Source organism: Bos taurus, chromosome 29 (assembly GCF_002263795.3).
Source record: "Bos taurus isolate L1 Dominette 01449 registration number 42190680 breed Hereford chromosome 29, ARS-UCD2.0, whole genome shotgun sequence".
Taxonomy (NCBI): domain Eukaryota; kingdom Metazoa; phylum Chordata; class Mammalia; order Artiodactyla; family Bovidae; genus Bos; species Bos taurus.
In genome coordinates this window covers 33,025,121-33,051,164 of record NC_037356.1, presented here as the reverse complement: position 1 = coordinate 33,051,164, position 26,044 = coordinate 33,025,121, and the positions used below count along the sequence as shown (strand labels likewise).

At 52.9% G+C, this 26,044-nt stretch overlaps 1 long non-coding RNA gene across 4 annotated transcripts; it reads left to right on the top strand.

Annotated features, from left to right (window-relative positions):
- Positions 1-1,177: 1,177 nt before the first annotated feature.
- Positions 1,178-25,875, top strand: LOC101902283 (uncharacterized). Of its 4 annotated transcripts, none has more exons than XR_009493347.1 (7): positions 1,178-9,344; positions 9,492-9,657; positions 9,814-14,423; positions 14,903-15,886; positions 18,267-18,454; positions 21,299-21,404; positions 25,119-25,875. It is a non-coding gene; the product is annotated as an uncharacterized lncRNA (long non-coding RNA). The 4 variants fall into 4 exon arrangements; XR_009493346.1 differs by having other exon boundaries at positions 21,299-23,272; XR_009493345.1 differs by having other exon boundaries at positions 21,299-23,272; positions 23,766-25,875.
- The last annotated feature ends 169 nt before the right edge of the window (positions 25,876-26,044 follow it).

Sequence of the window (26,044 nt, the reverse complement as noted above, 5' to 3'; positions counted from 1 at the left end):
AGGGGATGGTAGGTTTGCTGCGGCTGACTGCTGCCCGGCTCGAACCAGGGGTTGACTCCCCCTCAGAACTATGGAGCAGCCCGTGCGGGCCAGGTCAGGGAGGAGCGCCTGACCACCTGCCCCAGGCATGGTCTCTGGTGGAAGACCCGAGCCCCAGACTTGGACATCTGAAAAATAAGTTGCCAGCTCTAGGACCCCCAAAGCAGAAATCCCAGGGCCGAAGGGGGATTCAGATGAGTAGCGGAGAAGCAGGCCCGGCCACCCCAGGAAGTCCTGGAGCCCTGTGGAGCCAGCTTCCACAAGCCCAGCCCATCCAGGTCAGAGCCCTCAGTCTGGTGATGTCATCCCTTTGAGCCCTGGGAAGGGAGGGGCGGAGCCAGGCTGGAGCTCCGCAACTTGACAGGCTCCACCCCCAGACCAGCTCAGCTTTGGGCCCTGTCTGCCCAGCTCCAGCCAGGCCTCCAGGCCAGCCTCCCTGCAGAAAAAGGCAGGCAGGAGGGTCCCACTCACCCACCCCAGCAGAAGGCTTACCTGCGGCCCTTGTCCATTACATCTGCATCCACCTAGGAGAGCCTGTTTCCTGGCACCACAGCTTCAGCCTGCCTCTCCCCACAGCAAGTCCAGAAATGTTCGTCTGCTCTGCAAAGTACCAGGTGTCCCAGTGGAATTTCTTCTCTAAATAGTGCTGCGGGAGGCCAACAGCAAGCCAGGCACTACCCTGGGATTGCAGTGCCGAGCTAAAGGAATAAAGACTCTGAGCTGAATCTGGGACTGTTCTGAGCCCTAGGGCCAGACAGCACCCCCACAGGGTGGCCCCGTCGCTGCTCACGTGCTCCTGGGGACAAAAACCTGCTCAAGGCCAGTTGCTGGCCTTCTGTCAAAGCTGACATCAGCCCCAGCACCCTGCCCACCTCTTCTCACTACCCCTGGCTGTACCAGCCACCATGGCTCAGGGCCCCGAGGCAGGCTGGGCAGAATCTGGCCTTCCCACACCAGGCTCAGAGGTCGAGGTGCTGTTGGGGGCTGCCTCGGGGCCACGGAGCTGGAGTGGCACAGAGGCAATAGCAGCCCAGCCCAGTGGGCAGGACTCCTCACGCCACAGCGCCTCTTGTTCTGGACTCAGCTGCTTGGCATGGCCCCAGGACCCAGGGGCTGAAAGGAGCTCTCCCAGGCACAAGCCCTCAGTAGCCTCGGAGCCAGGACCACAGCAACCCACGTGCCAGGACAGATGCTGGGCTCCATGCCAGGCCCTCCTGGCCCTTCTAAGCCCTTGGCTCCATAGCCAGGACCTGTCTGTGGCAGACAAGAGTGAAGACGAGAGTGAAATCAGCAGGAAGGAAGGATGACTAGAAATGAAATTTCTGCTTTGTTCACTGAGCGCTGGACCAGGGGCCCTGGACCAGGGGCCCTGGGCAAGACCGGCTCTGGGACCCACTCACGTTGGGAAAATGCTTGGCCGGATCTCGGAATGGACTTCATTTGTGGGACCACCCATGGGTCACGCGTGTCACACTTGCCAGGCTGCTTCCTCGCATATCAGGTTTGGTTCCCGTAACATTGCCATGCAACATTTATCTCATTGCCATGAGATAAAGCAATGTTTTAATCCACTTTATGGATGAGGAAAGTGAGACTGGATTTAAGAGTCTGTTTATTGATGGCCTCACAAGGCACATGAGGTTGCCCAGAGATAAATGAGGAATGGAACTTATTATGAGTGGGCTGAGCAGAGAGCCCAGGCTCCCAGCCTCCTTCCCCGTATTCACTGCTTCCCGTCCTCAGCTCCACAGGAAGATGCTAGGGAAGACCTGTGACCCAGGGATGCTGCTTGAGGAAAGAGGGGGCAGTATTGGGTGGATTGTTACCCTACCCGGGGCCTGGGATAGAGGGCACTGGGGGCAGGGATGGTGTGAGCACACATGTCATGGCATGTTTTCAAGGTGAGCTGGGAAGGGTGAGCATGAGAGCTGGAGGTCACTGTGCAGCGTGCACCTCATCCTCTACCTGCGGCAAACTCGAGTCTGGAAGATGCATGTCACAAGGAGGGAGGGACTTCTCCCTGCGTGATGTGAACAGGGCCAGTATTTGGTGAGAAGGAAGTTGTGCAGATGGTTCACGTAAGTGTCCTCTATTAACGCCTATGCATTGGTGTGCACACATGTACCTGTGTGTGAGTGCCGGGGAGCAAGTGTGTAAAGGAATGTAGCTCACCTGAGCCAAGGCACTTCCTGGCGCTGCCACTAAGATGCTGAGTCAGGCACCTCTGTTCTCGGATCCCAGGGACCTCAGGGGGTCTTCCTCCCAGCATGAAAAGATGAAAAGGTGAGTGAATCTGAGCTCTGAGCAGCACCCCCACTCATCCCCCACCTCTGCAGAAGACCTGAGCAGAGGACCTCAGGTTGGTCAGAGCTGATGACATTTAAATTCCAGCCAGGAGTGCTGAGGAGGCCAGGGAAGAGGAAGGAAAAGGTGGCGTGGATTCGGAAGGAGGGACTGGAGTTTGCAGATCTTGTCACTCAGCACCTGGATCCCCTGAGCTCCACTGGGCCAGGAATTCAAAGGTCAGGGTGGTGCCAGGACCTGCCCGTGCCTGGGGCAGCCCAGAGCTGCACCCCCTCAGGGCCTTGGAGCACTTGGACTGCCCTGCCCTCCTGACTTCCCCAGCAGGTGCCCCAGGCTGAAGGCTAGAACCTCCTCCCCGCAGGGCGCTGGCTGCCCAGGAGGCTGCCCCATTACCACGGAGAAGACCACTCCCCCTCCATCAGTTGGGGATGCATGGATCAGCCCCAGGGAACTGTCAGAACAGGTGGCCTCAGCCTCAGGCCCAGAGCAGAGGGGACTGGTGATAAATCCTAATACCAGCAGCAGGGCAGGGGCAGAAGAGTGACTCATGCAGGAGGAGGGGGGGCCTGTGGGGCCTGAGGGGGTCGGGGTGGCTGAGAGCACAGTTCCCACCAGCCGCCCAAGTCTCCTCCCCAGGGCTTAGGTTCTGGCCCAGGTCCCAGCCCCCGACCTGAGGGCCCTTGCTCCCCATTCCCTCTGTGAAGGATGGACCTGTAGGGGTCACAACAGATATTCTAGACATATCCAAGCTGGAAGGACCCTCAGCTCCATTTCAGAGCCCAGCCCCCTCATTCCACAAATGAGAAACCTGAAACCCCAAAGAAAGTGGGGCTTGGCCAAGGTCACAGAATTCATTAGGCCACCGCCAAGATCTATAAGGTGTTAGAAGTTTTTACAAATGGGTTTTCTTTGTTATGAATGTATTTGTTTTTGGCTGTGCTGGGTCTCTGATGCTGCACGTGGGCTTTCTCTAGTTGTGACAAGCAGGAGCTACTCTCTAGTTGAAGTGCACGGGCTTCTCACTGCGGTGGCTTCTCTTGCTGCGGACAGGTTCTAGGGCGTGCGGGCTTCAGTAGCTGTGGCACACAGGCTTTGTTGCCCCTCAGCATGTGGGAGCTTCCCAGACCAGGAATTGAACCTGTGCCCCCTGCATTGGCAAGCAGATTCTTAACTACTAACTATAGAACTTAGAAACTGGTAGAACTTAGAATTGTTTCTGAAGGCTAGACAGTCTGGGCCCTAATCTGCACTGTGATTAAAATTCAACCGCATGCCTCTCGCTGGGAAACGCTGCGGTGGAGCCATCAGCGCCCGCCACGCAGCTGCCTCCCGCTCTTCAAACGGGGCCCTGTGAGCACAAGGTCCTTGCGTCAGCTTCCTGGGCTTTGTGAGCCCTTCACATCGTAGGCAGACATCTGAGTGTCTGTGCTCTGGACATTTTTCTGGAGAGAAGCTCACAGCTTTAATCGATTTACAAAGAGCTACAGGACGTGAAAGGTTGAGAGTCGTTGGCTAAAAGCATCAGGAATCCGGACTCCAGAGAAATCAGATCTTCGCAACCAGTTGCTAAGCGTCTTTGCAGCATTTACAGACAGAGAGGGGTTGGGCTCCTGTTCCCTGGGTTTGTGCGCGTATTTTTTTTTTTTCAATGTGAAAGAACTTCAAAGCTGCAGGATCTAAGTTCCTCCAGGGTAAGTTTCTGGCCCTCTTGTTCACTCTGGAAGGGATGCTCAGAGCCTGGGTGGGTGCCTGAGTAGATGAAATGTGATTAATGTCTTGATCTGCCCACCACTACCTGAACTGCAACCATGATAAGAATCACAGTCATACGGAGGCTGTGACTCAGGAATTGCAAGAATTATTTTATGATTCAGTGCTGATTTTTCAGGACCCTTTTTGTCTCCTGTGAAGTACCAATCACCTTGGGGAGATCAAGGCAAATGCAGACCTCCTGACACATTTTGTGAAGCATACCTCTACTGCCCAAGATCTTTGGCAGGGCTGGGGGTGAGGGTGGGGGGCTTGCTCCTGCAGACAGGAGGGGAGAGCTTCCTGCAGCAGGGCAGCTATGCCCAGAGTATCTCGGAGCCCAGACCTCAGGCATCTTAGTGCTAAGCTGTAGAGAGAAGACTTCCGAGTGCGGCGAGGACCAGCATGCCCTGCCCAGCCTCAGAACACTGGCTGCAGCCCCCAGCCTCTCTACCTTCCCTGTCCCACTTTGCAGCCTCTGCAGCTCAGCCGCTAAGCCCCCTGGGGATTAAGACACTGGGGGAGGGGGCCAGAGAGCAGTTCATGGTAGGGGGTGAGGCATGAGCTGCGTTCCAAGGAGGGAGGACAGAGCTGGGGTCCCAGACCCCCTGTAACCACCTTCCTCAGGCTTGCCTGGGGTCTGGACCCTCCATTGGAGAGCCAAGCTCTGCGCCCTGGCTGCACAGCTGCTGTTTCTGTCTGGGGCTAAAAATAGCTTCCTGTCTGGCCGTGTCCAGCTCAGGCTGGGCCAGAGCTGTGAAGGGGACGTACAGGCAGGAGGGGACAGAAGTGGGCAAGAATCATCCTGCCCAAAGCGGTACAACCCAGGAAAAATGGGAGACACCCCAGGGGAGACCCCCGAGGCGAGACAGGAGACCTCCCCAAAGGGGGATGGTAAACTCCCTCAAGGGGAGACAGGAGACCCCCAGAGGAGATGGGAGACCCCCCAGGGGAGACTCAAGGGGAGACAGGAGACCCCCCAAAGGGGGATGGGAGACCCCCATAAGGGGAGATGGGAGAACCCCCAAAAAGAGATGGGAGACCCTCCCAAGGGGAGGCTCCCCAAGGACAGATAGGAGACCCCCAAGGGAGATGGGAGACCCCCCCAAGAAGAGATGGGAGACCGCCCCAGGGGGAGATGGGAGACCCCCCAAGGGGAGACAGGAGATCTCCCCAAGAGGGGATGATAGACCCCTCAGGGGGAGACAGGAGACCCCCAGAGCAGATGGGAGACCCCCCTCAAGGGGAGACGGCTCAAGGGGAGAGGAGACCCCCCAAAGATGAATGGGAGCCCCCCATAAGGGGAGATGGGAGACACCCCCCAGGGAGAGATGGGAGACCCCCCCAAGGGAGACAGGAAACTCAGGTCCTGCATCTTGACTCTGATGCCCCAGAAACTCCTGAAGGGAAGGGTTGGGTTCCTTGGGGCATGCTTCTTGAGGTGAAGGAGGCGTGGAAAGGCCCAACCAGCTGACCTGGCACTTACGTGCTTGCCAGGTGCCTGCTTCACTATTTGAGGCACCAGAGGCATAAAAGGGCCTGATGATGCAGGTGATGGTGGTGGTATTTTCTTTGACAGTCGAAGAAACAAAAGCCCAGAGACAAAATTCACCAAACCCACAGAGCCAGCAGCCCAAGTGCAGATCCCACCCAAGCACAGCGAAGTCCGAGCTAGGTAGGGCACCAAGGTCTGGGGAGGAGGACACAGGATCCCAGAGCTGCCCCCAGGAGACCAGCGTTGGGGACCCAGCCCTGACCTCTACGGGCTCATCCTTGACACAGTGCACGTCACGAGGCTCAGAGCTGTTTCCTCAGATTTGCTCTGAATTTTCGGGTAAATCCTCTCTGGCCGCCACCTGAAAAGGCCTGGGGACATGATGCCCAGCCAAGTCCTGGGGTGCTGGGACCCCAGAAGCTCAGAGGGAGAGGGGGTCATGCCCCTGGGGAGAGGCGGGAGGGGCCACTCAGGACTGGATTCCTTTCAGTGCCTGGAATGAAGCTGCTTTGGGCTTCACACACGGGGGTGGAGGTGGAGAGAGGATGGAGGGAAGGACTTCAGGGAAGAGAGAGAGAGGAAGGGAAGGCAGGTGGGGGTGGGCAGGGGGAGAGAAACAATGGCAGAGGCAGTGAGTTCTGGAAGGTGGGCTGCTGTCCATCCAGGCCGCCGTCTGCACCTGAGGAGCCTGGAGGAACCAGGAAGGAAGGCCATCCTGCCCAGCTGACAACAGCTGAGCGGGGGAGACCTCTCTCGTCAGCAGGAGGCCGCACACGCCCAGCCCCGTGTCCACTAGGTCTGCTCGCCTCGCCTTGTGGAGGCCATGCCACGGTCCCCCAGCAGAGCCACTAATGCAGTTACCAGAGCCGCTCGCAAACGCTGCCCGGTCCCAGCCGGCTCCTCCGCCCGGTGGGCCAGTTCCAGGGACCTGGGTGGGGGGCTGTCTGCCCGCTCCAGCTTCGGAGGCTCCTGCCTGACCACCCGTTCAGGGCGCCCCATTGCAGGGAGGACCAGGAAATGCAGGGGAGTCAGAAGAAGCTGAGCACAGGATGAGGGCAGGGGTCAGGGTGGGGCTTTGCCCGCCAAGCTCCCCAAAGCCCACAGGAAACCCCCTTGGGGGTGATTTTACCTCTGAGGACAGAGCATGAGACCGAGGGTCTGTGCGAGGATTCCTGCACAACTTAAAGGCGGGATTGCGTGCTTGTGTTTTGTGCGGAATGTGTGTATGTGTGCGTGTGTGTGTGTGTGTGCTCAGTCTGGAAAACTGGTGACTCACTGAAAAAGGGAGCTTTCTGATCCAAAGAGCTTATTTTCAGCTATTTTTATCTCTTCTTGTATCCTGGCCCTTTTCTCCCCTTGTCTTTTTCAGAAGTGGAGGAATTTGGGGGCAGTGAAAGCTGTGTGTGCCCATGTGAGAAGACTGGGCCAAGAGGGCACCCCTGGGGGTACAGAGACAGTGCCCATGGGAGTCCGTGGTGCACAGCAGCCACCCAGCTCTGGTGCGTGCATAGGAACAAGTGTGCGCAGGCCAGAGAGGTCCCTGACCTTCCACTCCCGTGCACCACCACCCCCTCCCACTCCACCGCAGGAAGTCTGATGGGGCTGGGGTGTAACTCTGTGTTTTCACCTTGACCTCTGCCCCCTCTCAGGCCACAGCCCCTCACACCCACCAGTGGGCACATTCACATGAACATGTGGCCACGGGCACAGTCCTGGGCCCCTGTCTTGGGTGTGGCCCTGGTCCCCGCATCTTCTCTCTTCTCTGCCCAGACAGCCTCACCCCAAACACTGATGTCTTCTCAGGAAGGCCTTCCTCTGCCCTTCCTCTGTCCTGTCAATAGGGAGAAAAAGCTGGGCTTCTCCAGAGACTCACTCAGCCCAGCCCACCCACCACCATAGAGCCCCCTCCCCAACCCAACAGTGGTCCAGATGTCCTGGGTCAGCTTGTGCCCAGTCTTGTGGGCCTGGCCGAGCAGGCCAAGAAAGAGAGGGAGAGGAGGGGTAGGGGGCTCCTGATTGCTCTGCCTTGGGAAACCCCTCTCCCCGCCCTGCACAGAGGCTAGAGTCGCTTCTGGTGAAGGCCTTCCAGCAGGCGCCCTGGGTTCAAATCCTGCCTTAATTCTGGCTCAGCAGCCTGGCCTCCAGTAGGAGACGTTTTGGATTATCTTCCTCTCTTCTCACCCCACACAGAAGGGAAAATCTTCGGCTTTCTTGAAAGATTTGAATCCCTTCCAAGCGGGCGCCTTCTATGCACCTATAAAATGGGGATGTTAATAGGGCCGCCCCACAGGGAGGTTCTGAAGATTAATTCTGGGGAAGGGTGAAACACACACTAACTTATTAGTCATTATTACCAGCCTGATCTGTTGGCGAAGACGGTTCTCAATCGATTGTGCACCAGGGGATGTCTTGCAGTGTCCAGACACATTTTGGTTGGTGAAACCTGCAGGGGAGGAGGAGACTGGCCTCTAGCTGATTGAGACAGGAATGTTGCTAACACTGTACAGAGCACAGGATGCCCCTGTGCAGCGAGCATGCAATTTGAGAGGCAAATTCTACAGAGGCTGGGAACCCCAGGCCAGGAGCTCACCTTCCTCTTGAAGAAAATGAGGTGATGATGAGCTGAAGCAGAGGATGACATAAGGAAATCTAAGTTCAAGAGAGAAAATTCCAGCAAAGTTGCACCATGATCACAGAGCTCAGTTAGGGGCCTGTGGACCTGCAGATCAGAAAGGTGCTGCAAGGGTAGCCTGGGGTGGTGGGGAGGCCAGGGAGGGACCTAGAGAACTGGCCGGGGCTGGGAGGGAGGGCCTGGTCGGGTCAGGGGCTGCTGAAGCTTCTAGTTTGTAGGATTGGGCGGGGAAAGACTATTTAGCCTCCAGGAGTCCTAGTTGGGGCGAAAGTCCCTCTAGCAACCTGGACGTCAGCTGTGTCCCTTCCACACCAGTGTCCTGACTCCTCCCCCAGGACAGAGAGCCCTTCCCCTCCACACCCTGGGGCCCGAGAAGTGGGCATCTGATTTCTTCCCCTTCTCCCTACAGCCTCTTGAATGGATGGAGACAGAGTCCCTCCGCAGACATAAGAGGACGAGAGCTCTGGCCCAGAGGCCAGTGCCCTCTGCAGTTTCCCAGGGACAGGAGCCCATGCCTGCTAGAGACAGAGGGCGGACACGGAGCCTGGGTGGGCTTGATCAGCATGCAGACTGAGCCTCCTTTAGCCCGTTTCCCTGCCCCTTTGCACAGGCTCTGAAGACAAGTTACAGGACATGAGAAGAAACCCCAGGTGGCCTCCCCATCAGCAGGTGAGCGGGTAGAGTCCTGACCAGATGCCAGAGCAGTTTAAGATGTCACTTCATCCAGAGGGCAGAGGACAAGCAGGAGACCAACAGAGGCCCAGGTGGTCCAAGGAGCACTGGGTAAGGACCAGACCAGAGCTCCAGCCCATGCGCCTGGGGCCTGAAGCAGTTTCCTCACCCGCGCTGCATGTGAAATGACCCCTGACTGTCCAGGTTAAGGATGGCGGTAGCACTTCTGCCTGGAACGCTGTATTGAGAACGATTTTCTGAGGCTGTGGTTAATTCGTGATGCCCGTGGGGAGAGCCAGAGGTTGCTTGTCAATGTCTTGTTACTTCTCTACCATCCTGATGAAGAGCATTTGTCAGGGTTCTTCCAGCTCACAAATCCTACCAGCCTATGATTTCGAAGTTAAAATCTCCAGGCACTGGCTGGAAGCACCGGAAGTCAGAGGAGGAAGAGATGTGAGTGGGTTAGAACCTCAGGGAAGGCTCTGGGGAGGAGGCGGCTCTCCACGAGGCCGTGCGGGTGCCGCGTGCTTGTTGTGCAGGAGGTGGGAGGACATTTATGGGCAAGAAAATGGGGCTGAGCAGAGGCTGTTCACGGTACAGGGAGGAGGAGGCCAGCATCGCTGGAACGCGCTGTCTCTGTCTCGGACAAACGGGATCAGACGTGTGAGGTCGTGGTGGTGCCTGAAAACCAGAACTGACTCCGTGGGAAGACTCAGAACCAGATGCTCCAGCACCGTTATCCCAGGGGCCTCGCCCACACCCCCAGGTGAGCCCCGCCTCTGAAGAAGGGAACACACATCAGGGCCGGGGTGACAGGGAGAGCCAGGGGTTCAGCCAGGCTCAGCTTCTAACGTGCAGACGGGACCTCTGCTCTGTGCACCCTGCCCCGCTCACCTCCCCCCACAACCCCCGCCCTTTGCAGGGCGGTGGAGATTCTCTGAGGTCCGGAAGGAGGGCAGGGACAGCTGCATCCCAGGAAGGAAGACTTGCTGGAGGAGACGGACCGCACAACGGCTTCCAGCCAGGGATGCCCGCATGAGCACTGAGGGCCAGGGTCCCGGTTCCTTCCTGCTTCCCCCAAACCCTATCTAGCCTGTTGGATTATGTCCCTGAGCTGCAGAGAAGGCAGGAGGGCCTGGGGACTCTGTGTGACGGTGGAACAGATCCTGGCCTTGCTGTTTGGTGGACACTTCTGTCCTTCTTCCTCCTTCTCCACCTCTCCTATCCCTGCCTCCCCTCCCGGATCTCCCCAGCTTTTGCTCAACAGGACCCAGAAAGTTCTGTTGTGTGTCTCTCACCACTAGGCACCCAGGCAGAAGAGAGGATGGTGTCTTCTCCTCTGGGGCGTGTCCCTCCTCTCCACCTGGGTCTGCCGGCCTGGCTCAGAGCAGCGTGGGAACCCCTGTCCTTCTCACGGCCTCCTTCTCTGATCCCTACCTGGCTCTTTCTCAGCGGGTCCCGCTCATCTCAGGGCCCCTCGAGGTCTTTCCTCTGGCTCTGCCGCCTGGGCTCAAAGCAGGCTCTGGCCCCCATGAAATTTCCTCGCATGGAGGAAGGGGCCGGAGGTAGCAAGGAGGCTCCTGCAAACCCCCAATCAGCTCTCCCCGCCATGCTCCCTGCCACCCCCAGCTTTCCTCCCCAGCTCTCCCCACCCCCAAGTCTCTTGTCCACAGCATATCTGGCCCCTGCATAGGCCACAGGGCGAGAGTGGCCAATCTCACAGTTAGAACAGTCATCCTCAGCTCCCCATCCCTGTCCCCTGTCCCTTCCTCTCCTGGGGAGTCGCCTCCAAAAAACACCCCTCCTCACTTGCCCACCTTTTCCAGAGCATCCAACCCCCGCACCTGAGGCACAAGAAAGACCACTTTCCTCCAGTAAGGAGTAATGGTCAGCAACCCTGGGCCCTCCCGGGGCCCCCAGCTGCCCCCACAGAAGCCAGTGCAAGGCCCTTGACTCCCCCAGCACCCCCAGGGTCCCCGAGCACTGCTTTCTCCCAGGGTCCAGGGCCCGCATCCCTCCCCAGGCCAAGCCACCAGCACCCAACCCTCCCCACTCTGTTTACACAATCGCTTCAGGCCTTATCTGGGCCCCTGACAGGACTGTGTTGTGATAAGCAAATGGGCTCTGGTGTCAGAGACAGGAAACTCAAATCTGTATCCCTCAGCCTGGAGACTGAGGCGATAAGACAGCAGCCTGGGAGCTGGCCGTGACCTCACCTGGGGCCTGGGCAGACACAGAGTCAGAGGGCACGGTGCGGGGCGGGGCAGGAGTGGGGGGGCTTTCTTCCCCAAGCCCTGCCTGGTGCTGGACTAACAGGAAGGAAAGGAAGGCCTCCCCATGGGGCCTGTGAAGAGACCTAGAACCCTTTCCAGTGGGAACAGATGTCCCAGTGCTATTTCCTCAGTGCGCCACTGCCTGGCCGGCAAGTAGGAAGGACTGGAGCCAATGGGGGGAAGGTGGGCACCATCCATTCCGGCCCATCGGACCCTGTTGTCTGTAGAACAGAGGCCCCGTTACATAAGCGCCAGCTGACTTGGTAGAAGCTATGACTAAGAAAACTTTCCAAAGACAGTTGGTGGCCCTCCACCCCCTCCAAGGGGTGAGAACTCCCCCCCACAGAGAGGGGGCAGAGATTAGGGCTCCTCACTAGCTCCCTGGCCCTGACTCATCACACACACAAACACTCCCCAACACTCTTTCCCAAAACGGTTCCCACCCACCCGTCCACCCTCCCACCGGGGCTGGTGACAAAATGAACGCCCCAGAGATCTTGCCAAGTTCTGGGCCAGGCTGAGCCCAGGGAACACGAAATTCCCCATGGAGTAGGAGGCCAGATGCCCACGGAAGCCAATAACGTCCATTCAAGGGACGGCCATCTCCGAACCCCACCAAGTTGGCTGTGTGGTTTCTCAAGTAGCCGGGATAACTCTCCTTCCAAGAAGTTCATATCAGCTTGTAAAGGGGTCTTCAAGACCACCCTTCCCCTTCCCTGCCCTCCTCGTTTACAGAGAGTTACCCATCCATGTTGCAGCCCATGGGGCCACAGAAGAGCAAGCAACAACCACCACCCATCCCCAGCTGGATCCATCTTTTCCATCACCAGTCGTTACCAGGCTCCTGCCATGTGCCATGAACAGTCCGGGCAATGGAGACCTGAAGACCAGTCTTTGCTCAAGGAACTCATCACCACATCGGTGAGACAGGCCAGGAGGCAGCTGCAGCCAAACACTAAGTAGGGAGGTGGGGGGAGAAGGCAGGTTCCAGAAACAGCAGATGCAGGGTGGGACGGGGGGTGGGTTCACGGAAACTTACTGGGAGAAATGACATCTAAGCTGACATAGGCAAAAGAGGGACATCCCGTTTCATTCACTAAGGGTCTGCTCGGCACATAGTGTGGCCAGAGCAGGGCCAGGTGGGCTTCGTGAAGACGAGTCAGGATCATGTCCACCACTGGAGCTGGTCACCTGGCAGGGGACATAAGATGAAAGGAGTCATGTGTGAGGCATCACCCAAGGGAAAGGTCAGTGAGGCCCAGGGCGGGTCCAGGAGAGGACGAAAGGAGGGATGTGCAGGTGGGAAGACCAGGAAAAGCTCCAGGGAAGGAATGGAATTTGGGTTCACGGTGGGGGTGGATGGAATTTAGAGGTACAGACGAGGGGGGGCACATTGCAAGCCAACCTAATGATACCAGCAAAGTTTAAGAGCCAGTGATGTCTGGGGGACAAGAATAGCAGTGACTGGCAGTACGAAAGATGACCTGATGGTGGTGGGTGTGGCTTGAACACAAATCTAGGGGAGCCTTGTAACAGGTGGTTCAGAATTTAAGGCGAGGCCCAGAAGGGCTAAGGAATTCTCTCGGTGTCACTGAATTAGTAGAAAAGCAATCTGAGTTCAACTTCAGCACTCCTTCCACAGGCCCTAGGCTGAGAGGTGCCCCCTCCCAGGCTTTGGGCCCCTCCCCATGGCCCACTCCCCGCTCCCCTGCCAGAGGGGGGCTCCCCACTCCTGGCTGGTAGACCCCAGGCTGTCAATGCAGGCTGCCCTGTTCTTAGTCCTGCATTTTTAGATGGGTATGGAAATGCTCTTAAAGAGGGGACAAAAGTCATCTCGAGGCCTGGGTGAAGGACCAGCCCAGCGCAGTCCGGCCTGAAATACCTGGAATTCTCGCAGCTGGCCCGGAGCCTCTTCCTCACCCCATCCAGATTGCGGACCCGTGGGTTTCAGGGTTAACCCTGTTTGGTTCTGTGCCGCGTGCACGTGGGTCCCCAGAACTCCCTGTGAACAGTGGGCCTGGGTTGGAAGCCCCCACTGTGGCGTTAGGGCTGTGATGGTGAGAGCGGCCACGAGGTGGCGCCATGAGCCTGGCGCCCGGCTGGTCCGCTAGCGGCTGACACCTGCTGTCCCGGCGGCGGCGGGGCGGCTGTCCCGAGGCCGCCACGGCGGGTTGGCCGGGGAGAACCAGATCTGGGCTGCTCTCAGCCCCCTCCTCTCCTTTGTCAGCCATCTAGGACCACGCGACTGGTTCTTGCTCAGTGGGAGAACAGCGTGCGGGGCGGGGGGTGCGGTGTGCTGGAGAAGGGAGGTGTGTGTGTCCTTGGAGTTTGAGAGTGGGGGTGGGGCAAGGTCAAAGATGCCTTTTTTCTTAGCCTGATAAGCTTCTTGGAAACAAACGCCAAACCCTGGATATCTGCTGCTGCCGCAGATCGGACATTTGAAGGCGCTATCCTGTGAGGGTTTGGATGCGTCTAATAAGCTTCCTCTCTTGATTTTCATCCAGAACCCAGCCTTCCCAAAGTCCACGCTTCGCCCACCTCAGTTTGTTTCTGTGGTTAAATATGCATTTCTACAAATGTCATTTTCCAGACCCCCTCTCAACAGCTTTCTGCAAAACACAGCTCAGACACATCTGTGCACACAGGTCCGTCCTCCTGCCAGCCCCGAGTCTCCCCCCACACACATACACATCACCCCCTCACGCTTCTCACACGGGGCTCCTCACGGAGTTCGTGCACATTATCTCACAGGCATTGCTCTTCGTGGGAAGGTAGATGCGTGCCAGTGTGTGTGCACGTGAATACACACGTGGACACGCACACTCACACACGCACACACCCTGAGACAGCAGACACAGGGTGATGCTGACCCCCACCCAAGGTGAGCTGCACACCCTTTGACCTTGGGTGGGAGATTTGTTTCCATCTCACACAGGCTGGCTCGGAGCTCAGCACAGGGAGCTGGACCTGGACGTGGAGCAGAAACAGGACGATCTGTCCTCAGCTCTGAGGACAGGGAGTCAGAGTTTGGAATCTTCTGTGAGGTCAGGGTTGAGGGAGACGCGCCTGTGCCCACAGGAGCCAGGAACGGTTGCCTTTGAACTTTGCCTTCGCAGGTCAGCCAACGGTCAGGGAGTTTGTTGATACAAGAACAAAAGTTACACTAGCGTGGAGCTGAAGCTGTGGGTGTTCAAAAAAGGGAAAGACCCGCGAGAGGAGGCAAGGACCCGCGAGAGGAGGCAAGGACCAAACCACAGAGGTGGGAGCAGCGGCTGGGGACAGGAAGCCGTCGTCGGAGAACTTGGGAACAAAGACCGTGTTGAAATCTCAGATGAGGAGGGAGGGGATGGAAGCTGAGAGGGGCCGGAGGAGGACCAACCCAGGGCGGGGCAGGGGGGGGGTAGGGTTTTGAGAATGTGGGGGCGGGGAGCCTGAGCACCGCTATGGCAGCTCAGCTGTTACTTACAAGCACAAGCTCTTCTCAATCCTGATTAACAGGAATTAAGTGGCATATGGCTAATCCTCCCGCTTGCTATTAGTGCTCCCAGCCCTGCAGAGGGACCGGCGGCCCTCCTCAGCCAGGCCCCGGCATTCACACACCAGGGCTTCCAGCCAAGGGGAGGAGGAGGAGGAGGCTGGAAAACTTTCTACCTCCCTGCACAGAATACCCATCCTCTGTACATGTGCCCTTTGCCTTTCCTTCTTCCAAAATTCACTCCTGCCTGTTGTTTTATATAGATCATCACAGAACCGAAGACCGAAGACCCAGTTAGTCTCATGAAAGAACTAGGAAAACAAACCCAGGGAACTGAGAGGATTTAACCCAGGACTGACGACTCGGTGGATGACTCTGGGGTCCTTGCGCCCAGCCCAGACCAGCCCTGGAAGATGGTGGCTCATCTGCTCCTAGAGGAAGGGAACGAGGAGGGGGATGGGAAGAGGAGGGTGGGGAGAGGACAAAAGAAAAGAGCTGGAAAGATTTGAACTTCTGACCTTGGCTGGGGCAGAGCCAACGTTTTTGCTCCTCTTTGCTTCTTTCACCCCATGGCTTCTGCCCCTTGGCTGGGGCAGAGCCAGGATAACGGAGGACCCCAGCCTCCTCCCAGGTGAGTAGGAATCAGACCCTGGGGTGATGAGGATTGGTGTGGAGGAGTGTGCTCCCCGGGACAGTCAGAGGATGGTGAGCAGTCAGGGAAGGGAGGGAAAGTGTGCCTTTCAGGTAAACCCCACCCCCAGCCTTAGTGGATCCTGGAGCGAAAGCCAGGAAGCCAGAAGGGGCAGGCTTCATTCTCCTGCGACAGAAGCCCCTCCCCACCGGGACGGGCTGACTCCCAGGCACTGGGTTCCCTGAGCAGGTGGAGAGTGGCCTGGAGGCTCCAGGCAGCCACCACCGGAGGGAGAAACCGAAGCGGGGGAGGACAGAGCCGGCACCCCCTACTACTCACAGAAAGCACCTTGGCGTCAGACTGAAATGTTTCTTCCCTTTCGGAGTTCACAGTCCAGAAGAAAGACAATTGCATACCATTCACACCTATGTAAATAATGATGAGCTATGGCTCAGTGGGTAAAGAATCTGCCTGCAATGCAAGAGACACAGAAGACTCAGTTTCGATCCCTGGGTCAGAGAGATTCCCTAGAGGAGGAAATGGCAACTCACTCCAGTGTGCTTGCCTAGAGAATCCCCTGCCCAGAGATACCGCCAAGATGCTTTGGAACACGGGAGTAAGTGGTTAATTCTGCCCAGGGTGGTGGGGAGGGTAAAGGTAGGACTCACTCCCTTGTTAGAAGGCCTTCCTAACCTCATCTCCTTCCGGATGCATTAGGAAGCTCTCTGCCTGGCACCCGAGGTTCTTTGCAGGGACTCCTTCACCTGCTCAACTGATCTGGAAGCCATGCACTTCTTTTCTTTTAAGGAGCACCCTAAATATTCCAACTCCACGCTCTTAATTCCAAAAGTCTAAATTGAATTTAAACATTTGCTGTTCTCCCTATGCTCTAAGTTTCTTCTAACCATAGGTTTTAATGTTACTAGTGCCTAGTATTTTAGGTTTATTTTTAAAAACTCACGCGCTAGGTTATCATTATCATCATCTGTTTTTAGAGCCAGTGCTTACCTGCAGATCGCCTACCTGCTCACCAACGTTTTTGCTCCTCTTTGCTTCTTTCACCCCATGGCTTCCTTCTGGATCGTTCTCTCCTTTTCTTTTAGATCCTCGAGTATTTCTTTCAACACATAAACAGCTGATCAGCTGTCACCTGTTTTTACCCTTACTCCTGAGCCCTCGTTTAGCGGGAGATGGAGTCCTGGACTGTTCTGTCATTTCCTCAGCTCTTTGGAGCAGTTATTTTCTTTTGTTCCAGCCTCTCTTACTGCTGTTGTTCCCTTGTAGATGTCCTGTCTTTTCAGTGTAACTAACCGTGGGATGTTTCTTCTAGTTTTGGGTTCTGATACTTCACCATGTTATGTCTAGAGATGGCCTGTCAGGCTGGGCGACTAAATGAAAGGAGACATTTCTCTCTCCTGGGCACTCACACAGGATACCTCCTCAAACTAAAGATCTGTGTCTTTCATCCATTCTGGGCCTTTCTGAGTCATTGTCTCCTCACTTACTGCTTTTTTCCTTGTTCTTATTTTATTACTCTACAGTTCTTATCCTCTGTTACAAGTCTTAACATCTTTTTCGAATTTTCATGTCTTTACCTCTCTGTGTCTGATCCTGCATAATCTCCTAAGATCTCTCACTTCGTTAATTTTCTTTCAGTCAATTTTTTAAAATTATATTTTATTTATTTGGCTGCCCTGGGTCTTCGGTTGGGCGTGTGGGATATTTGGCTATGGCGTGTGAACTCTCAGCTGTGACAAGTGGAACCTAGTTCCCAGATCAAGGGTGGAACCCAGGCCTCTTGCATTGGGAGTGCAGGGTCTTAGCCACCGGACCACTAGGGAAGTCCTCAGTCAATTCCACGGAGTTTTTTTTTTCCCCCTCCTAAAGGTTTCGTTCCTACTAACTATGCAAGTGCATGCGTGCTAAGTCGCTTCAGTTGTGTCTGACTCTTTGCAACCCCATGGACAGTAGCCCCAGGCTCCTCTGTCTAGGCAAGACTACTGGAGTGGGTAGCCATTCCCTCCTCCAGGGGATCTTCCCAACCCAGGGATCAAACCCAGGTTTCTTAGGTCTCCTGCGTTGCAGATGGAGTCGTTACCACTGAGGCACCTCGGAAGCCCCTACTAACTCCTTCTGTAGCTCTTTCTTGTCTGCCTCATCTTTCCAGTGCCCTTGGTGTTTCTCTGTGTTTTCTAGCCCTCTTACCTCTGTGCATTTTGTAAGGCAACTTATTTTATTGTCCCTTTTGGATTATTTCATTATCTCAGGGTTCAAGGCTGATTCCCCTGCTGGTCACATGCTGCTTCTGTGTGAGGCGGGCCGTCTCCTCCCAGGACTTGTAAATTATGGTTTGCATCTTTGTGGGGTTGTTCCCTTCGTGGGGGCCTTTGTTCTCTCAGGACACACCAGGAACAGTTGTGGGTTTGCTTCAACTGATTGCCCACGGGTTTCCCCAGTGTGAGAACAATTTTTACATTAATTTGGGGGCTTGGGGATTCCCACAGCCCTGAGAGATAGTGAAAGTTCACACTCCATACCTGGAAATTTGAGTTTTTCACAGGAAACATTTTTTTTTTTCCCCTTTCCCAGAGCCTACGGCAGAAAGTGATGGATGGAGATTTTTCCTAGCCTGTCCTCCCCCTGTTAGAGCCAGAATTTCAGGTCCAGAGTACTGCTTCAGACGGGTCCTAGGCCTGTCCCTATCCTCGTGGGTCATGAGCTACTGCCCTGGCTTTGCATACCCTCCTGCCATTCGCTGTGCATTGGCTCCAGTTTGCAGACTTACTATTTTGGCTTTAAATTCCTTCCTTTTTCTGTCGCTTGAGGATTTCTTCATTTCAAGCTCAATGTACATGTTAATTTTCATGTTATATTTTATTCAGAATCTCCCTGTGTGATGCAGCGGAGCAGTGGAGATCCACACTGGCTCATTCTGTGAGTTACTAGACGCCTAAGGCACAATTATTTTTCCTTCTGTTTCTCCTATGGGACTACAGACTCCTGGAAGAAGGAAACTGTGCCCAAATTATCTCCGGTTCTTCGCTCAGTTCCGGGGACAAACACAGTATGAGAGTGACGTTTGCTGGACTGGATGGATAGTTAAATGATGGAAGGTGATCGTCAAAGGTTATGCAGGACTTTTCACATCTCCAGGAAGAGTTCCTCAATCATTCCAAACACACAGGTATTATTTTATTCTGAAAAATCTTTACAGGTGATTCTGTAGCATATGTTATGATTGTGACATCGATGTACCTCAACACTCTTAACGTGGCCATCAAGCAAGCAGCATGCCGCAGGCCCTCAGAAGACGCGACACAAGGCCAGCACTGACCCGTGGCCTTCCAGCTGGAGGCCGTGGCGTGGAGGTGGTTTGCCGTGATTTCACTCACAGAGAGCACTGTGTGTGTTTGGTGGAGAGCGTTCACCAGGCCTACCTGGGAGAGCAGCTCGGGCTACAGGGACTTGAGAGGAAGAGGCTGCCAAGGCAGCCGAGGCAGGAGACAGATGGACCCCTGGAATTTGTAACCTGTGGACAGCTGCTGCTGCTGCTAAGTCGCTTCAGTCATGTCCAACTCTGTGCAACCCTATGGACAGCAGCCCACCAGGGTCTTCTGTCCATAGGATTCTCTAGGCAAGAATACTGGAGTGGGTTGCCATTTCCTTCTCCCACCTGTGGACAAAGACTCCAGAGAATGACAGGGCAGGGGGAGCTGAGTCCCCTTTCCCAAACCCCTGAGTAGGTAGGGGTGTGCCTGGGAGGGAGTTCGAGGCACACAGGTGCCCGGCAGCAATGGCGAGGCCCTGGTCTCTCTCCAGTGCCTCCAGGAAGTGAACACTGGCAATACAACTCGAGTGAAGAGAAAACTAGCTCTCATTCAGAAGGCTGAGATAAAAATACCTCCAGTCTGTAAACATAGCAGCAGGACAGGTCTCTGGGAGGGAGCGTCCAGGCAACAGGTCCCATCTGCCCTGGTCTTCTCACCCTGGTGTGGCCCTAACTCAGATCACACATGTCTCCAGTCTCGAAACATAGATTAGGAAAAGTTTCTTGCTTTCCCCAGGAGAGTGGAAATATTCTTGAGGCCAAGGGAAGAGAAAGAAAGAGCTAATCTGTTTTATTTCTCGGCAGGTGTCCTTCTGGGAGGCGATGGGGAGTGTTGCTTATCAGCCCCCCGTGCCCTATCCCTCTTCTCGCCCAAGCCCTGCTCCTCCACTTACTCAGAGAAGGCGCTGTGGCTGACACCCTGAGCCCTGACCAGGAGCTGGCATCCATCATCCTTAAGGCCCTCATCCTGGGAGAAGCTGATCCCATGTCAGGCTTTCATGTGGGCATGTCACAATTTGGCCTTGGTGGTGGTGGTGGTGTCATGGCTCCCTGTGCGCCAGTGAACAAAGAGGCCCTGGGTGATGCTGACCGCAGGCAGAGGGGAGAGGCTTCCTCTCTCACCCACGGCACATGTGATTCCTTTGCTTAAACACACACCCCACGCTGACACACTCTGGCTTCTGACACTCAGCCTCCTTTGGGTGAAACATGAAAGGCCTGCTAAATAGCTTCTTACAAAGTTTCTCTCTAGGAAGCTACTTTAAGCCCAAACTTGGACATTCATATGACCTTTTTCAAGTGAACCAGTACGATGGAGCTGCTGCTGCTAAGGCACTTCAGTCATGTCCGACTCTGTGCGACCCCATAGACGGCAGCCCCCCAGGCTCCCCCGTCCCTGGGATTCTCCAGGCAAGAACACTGGAGTGGGTTGCCATTTCCTTCTCCACTGCATGAAAGTGAAAAGTGAAAGTGAAGTCGCTCAGTCACGTCCAACCCTCAGCGACCCCATGGACTGCAGCCCACCAGGCACCTCCATCCATGGGATTTTCCAGGCAAGAGTACTGGAGTGGGGTGCCATCGCGAATGTGCAAATAAACCAAGGAGTACAACTTTGCTTCTTAATCCAACACAAGCAGCATGTCTGATTGTTAGCCCCCAAAACTGTGTTTGCCTCTAGGTGGGTGTGGAACCAAAAGATACAACCAAGCCAGAGAGTGGGAGGAGGAAGGATGTATTACTTTCAGGAAGTAAGGAGAACATGGGGCATCTTTCCCTAAGCAGCTCCTCCCCGAAGAGCAAAATTGGGGAAGTTTTGCACTGAAGGTTACATGCATCTTCATGAAAGGGCTTGAGCAGAGGTGAACTCAGCATAGAATTGGGGCAAAAGTCAGCAGAGTCCAAGCTTGAGTTGATGGCAGCCACGAGAGTCCGCGTCATAACTCTGTCGCTCTCCCTGGTGGGTGCCTGAGTTCCTGCAGAACTCAGAGGCTGTGTGAGATGGTTACGTATTTCCCTTGAAGAGGGACTGGGACTCCTTTTTGTCGCTAAACTGTTGAGTTTTTGTTTGTTTTGCTTTTTGTAGAATTTTTTTTTAAGATTTTTTTTTTTTTTTGAGTGGACCATTTTTAAAGTTTTTCTTGAATTTGTTACAATATTGTTTGTATTTTATGTTTTGGTGTTTGGTTGCGAGGCGTGTGGGACCTAGTTCTCTGACCAGGGACCCATCCCACTCCTCGTGTATTGGAGAGTGAAGTTTTAGCCCCTGGGCCGCTTGGGAAGTCCTCTGTGCTGTTATTTCCTGGCTCCTTCTCCTTTGTTTCTGCATTCTGTCTCTTCCCTTAAGAGCATTGATTACTGAGACCTGTTCAAGGGCAGGCGCTGTGGCCAAGATTAGATCACAGAAAGGCTCAAGCCAAACACGGCTTCTTTTATGTCTAGAGGAGAAGGGGGTGACAGAGGACGAGATGGACGGATGGCATCACCGTCTCAATGAACATGAGTTTGAGCAAACTCTGGAAGATAGTGAAGGGCGGGGGAGCCAGGCATGCTGCCCTTCATGGACTTGCAGGGTTGGACACGACAGTGACTGAACAACAGCAATGCCTGGATTTCTTTCTCCAGGGACCACCTACCCTGTTTACATTGTTAGAGGAAATGTCTGCTACTTGCTGACAAAAAAAATGTTGCCTGTCATTTCAGTAAACAGAGAACGTTGCCCACCAGCAAGCCATCAGCCAGTGCAGCCCACCGGCAGTGAGCCCTGAGAGGAGAGAGGAAAACGGTTCTCAGATCCTAGATATTTAAGGTGCATATCAAAGGCATGATTTCAATGAGCCCAGACTCTTGCATCGTCCCACAAATAGAAAAGCACCACAGTCATTAATTTCAGATGTCCAGTTTGTGTGTGTGTATGTGTATGTGTGAGATTAGCACTCATCTCTTGACATTTGATTACATGTGATTTTTTTCAGTAAAAACTTTTATACATCCTGATTCCCCTTAGCTTTCTGAAGCAGTCCCTCAGATTATGAGAGGCTGTTTCCCTGGTTGTATCCTCAGTAAATCCCACCCTCCTGAAAAAAAAAAAAAAAAAAAACCACCACCACAATTTGCAACTTTTAGGTTGTACGCTTTTCTTTGTTTTTTCAGTCTACATACTGTTTCCTGAGATTATGGGGAGGTGTCCTCCTACTCAAATAAAACTAATGAAAGACATTGAAGAGAAAGAGAAGATGATAGTTAAGATAAAATGTGAGAAAACAGAGTTGGAAATATTGCAAGAGGGTAGGGCTTGAAGAGAGGGGATCTGGAGCCAGTTACTGTTACTTTTTCAGAATTCAGTCACACTGAAACCGAGCTGGACACTGTGGGGCTCTGGGGCACAAAAGCCTTTCTGTGTCCTCCACTCTCTTGTTTGCAGAAAATAGCTTCAATCAGCTTCCAGGAACCTTCCCTCATTTCTAATGGGCAGGTTCAAACAGTTGGTAATAGAGAAGGGAGGAGATGCAGAGAGGAGGGAGGAGAAGTCAAGGAACAATGGTGCAGCCTTAGGTCAGGTCCTATTTCCTTCTCAAGAGGAAGGTGTTTCACAGCTACTGGAACCCCAGCCAGGTGGGAGAAGTTAACTGTGTGCTGCCCACACGCACTCAGATCCCTGACGGGTTGGATCAAGGTAGATGATGTTGACATCTGATTCAGTTCAGTTCAGTCGCTTAGTTGTGTCCGACTCTTTGCGACCCCATGGACTGTAGCATGTCAGGCTTCCCTGTCCATCACCAACTCCTGGAGTTTGCTCAAATTCATGTCCATCAAGTTGGTGATACCATCCAACCATCTCATCCTCTGTCATCCCCTTCTCCTCCTGCCTTCAATCTTTCCAGGCTTCACAGTCTTTTCTAATGAGTCATTTCTTCACATCAGGTGGCCAAAGAATTGGATCTTCAGCTTCAGCATCAGTCCTTCCAATGAATATTCAGGGTTGATTTTCTTTAGGATTGACTGGTTCGATTTCCCTGCAGTCCAAGGGATTCTCAAGAGTCTTCTCCAGCACCACAATTCGAAAGCATCAATTCTTTGGTGCTCAGCCTTCTTTATGATCCAACTCTCTTATCTGTCCATACATGAGCACCTAGTATGCTCAAAATCTTTTCTCACATGATCTTCAAAGTAACCATTTGAGGTGGATATTGTTATCCCTATTTTATAGACAAGGAATCCATGACTTAGGGAAGCAACTTTCCCAAGTTTACAAAATCCAAGGTTTTGAATCATTGTCCATCAGATGCCAGAGCCCATGTTCCTCCCTTGGACATGCTGCTTCCAGCATCTCCAGTCTGTTTGAAGGTGAATCTGTTTTTTAACGTAAGTTCACATGCTTAACTCACAGTGAGACCAATCCAACTAGAACATTGAAGTTTGGAACAGAGAAAGGTTTATTGCAGGGACACACAAGGAGACAAGGGGTTTATGCTCTGAAAAACCCTATGTTTCCCAATCATTTTGCAGGAAGAGTTTTTAAAGGCAAAGTTCAGAGTGAGCCCTGCAGTGTGTATGACTTCCTTCTATTTGGTTGGTGGGGAGATAACAGGGTGATGCCCAGGAACCTTGTGCTCAGCCTGAAATTACCATCCTCTACCTGGGCAAGGGCCCTGGTTCTTGCTGAAGGACTCAAAGGTATGTTGTGCACTACCCCCGCCCCCCCCCCCCCCCCCCCCCCCCCCCCCCCCCCCCCCGTAAGGAGGAACCAGGGCCCTGCTTTATCGAGGTACTATTGTTTCTTAACTCCTCCTCCTTTGTTTCTGCATCCTCTCTCTTTCCTAGTTAGGAACTGTTTGAACAAGCCCTTTGGAATTCAGGGAAGGTCTAGAAGGCTGAAGCCTTTTTCCTGCTCTGGATGAAGAATTTCCCTGCCATATCAGTAAACAAAGGATGTTTCGGCCATCAAGCCTTTAGCCGATGCAGCCTCCCCCTTTCTAAGGGGATTCAGGAGGGAGAAAAACAGGATACTGGCCCTAGATAGTTAAGAGACATATCAAAGGAATGATTTCAATAAGTTGGGACTCTTCCCATATGTAGAAAAGCCCAAAATTCATTAACTTGAGGTATCTGGCTTTTCTTTAATTAACAGTAATCTCCTGATGTTCTGACTATCTGGTCTTTGTTGCAGAAATGGCCTGCCAGAAATATCTGCCCTGGCTCCTCCCTGCCCTCTTTGGAAAGGTCCCTCAGAGCCATCAGAGGCTGCCTCCCAGGCTTAAGTCCTGAGCAAGTCCACCAAATGAAACCTAACTCTGAACTTTAAAGTTGTGCTTCCCCCCGCCTCCCAGTCAACACAACTGACAAGAAACGGGGGACATGGAAAGGCTTTTGTACCTGAGGAAACCCCATTGCATCCTGCTTGGTTTCAAGTCTTGAAGGAAAATTCCACTCCCCATTTACTATTTGATTTGCACTTTGTGTTGGTTTGAAAAGTATTGCAAAGGCTGTTGTTCAAATTTAGCACAAATATATTTCATTCCCTGAGCTCTTTTTTTTAAAAGTTATTTATTTGTTTTTATTTTGGGCTGCGTTAGGCCTTTGCTGCTATGTGAAGGCTTTCTCTAGTTGCATTGCACAGGCTTCTCATTGCAGTGACTTCTCCTGTTGCGGAGCACAGGCTCTAGGGTGCACAGATTCAGTAGTTGTGGTACATGGGTCTAGTTGCCTCATGGCATGTGGGGTCTTCCTGGACCAGTGATCAAACCTGTGTCCAGGTATATTGTCAGGTAGATTCTTAACCACTGGACCACCAGAGAAGCCTCTCCCTAGGTCTTTTAAGACTTGTGTCTCTCCTTAGTAAGCCACCATTAGAAACAAGCATAGTCAGTTGGATAATGTGGTGATAGAAGCATAGACTCCACAGCCCTATTCAGTGAATGCTTTCAGAGCTCTGACACCCTTCTGCACAGGGTCAGAACTCTCCCAAGAACAGTGAAATCATCGGAGGAGATCATCTGACAGCCAAGTGCATCCTACCATGTCACTACTTAGTCTCCATTTCAGGATTCTATCTCAGCCACTGGTCCCGACATGCAGACTCCATCTGTAGAGGAAAATCAATGTTTTACAATGAGGAACCTGCATTCACTCTCCTAGGAATCTCTGCTCCATGTAGAATATTCATTGAGCCTTTCTCTGATCGTGTTGTGAGTTTCCAAAGATTCCCTAAGACTGTTTAACAGACAGAACAATTTCACAGTGAAAACAAAGGAAATTCAGCAGTAGAGAAGAAGCACTGATTCTGAAAACTGCTGTTTTCACAATCAGATACTTTGTCATATTTCCTAGGTCACCAAAATGGCAAATATGCCTGAGTGTATAATTAGGACTAAAGGGAATGGCAGAACAGAGAGAGAGCAGAAGGAAAAAAGTCAGCGGGCCTAAGTAGAATTTTACTTTTAAATTTCTCTGTTGAGTTTGTTTATGGGACAGAGGCTGCCACTATAAAATAATTTTTATATATTTTTACTTGTGATTTTAGAACATGGTGATCTGGAGCAGAAAGAAGATTTAGGAAAGGAAAGACAATAGAATCATAACAGGTGATTGAGTTGGGTGATTGAGTTATTTTTAAATTTTTATTCTGTCTTTATGGGATTTGAAGGAATATAATTAATTCACACTTAACAAAAGTGTGCACAAAGACTTACAAAGAAAATCACATAGTGATGGCAGCTGAGGCATATCCTTGACAACTTCAATCTAGTTCATGTTTCTTGACATCCATAATTTAGTACATATGTAAATTATATATGTATATGCACACTTATAGACACATTGTTCTACTTTGTAAAAACTAAAATATTAAAATATTAATACTGTAAAAACTAGGATGACTGTGTGAAAAGTGACGTTCCTAAGTTAAACATTTAAAAACATATTAGTTGTTGGAAACTCTGCATTATTTTACTAATAACCATACTAAGAATTTTGTTTTGAGTTTGTTGTTTCCTGGAGCATTAGAGATGTACTATGTTGAATGTAAAATAAGTCATTTCAATCATTTCCCACAGTATTAAATGACACTCAACATCTCCTGCATCCTTGGGTCAATTTCCAGTACATGTAATCCTTCTCTTCATCTTGTGTGCTTGTCCTTCTAAAATTCTTCTCTGTTTTTTCTCCCTAACCTTACCATTTCTCAATATTCAGAAATAAGAGCAAAGAATTATCTTGCTTTTCTGCGCAATAAACTGTCATGCTTATTGAACTAATGGATCAATAAATATACAGCCATGCTTTTGATCTAACAAACTTTTACTTTAGAAATATATCACTTTTATGTACTATATAATGCATGTCTTCCTTGTGTTTTATATAGATTTCAGCACTTTCCCCTCTCATCACATTTAGAATCAGGCCCCAAGGGGCTCATATGGCAAAGAATCTGCTTGCATGAAGGAGACC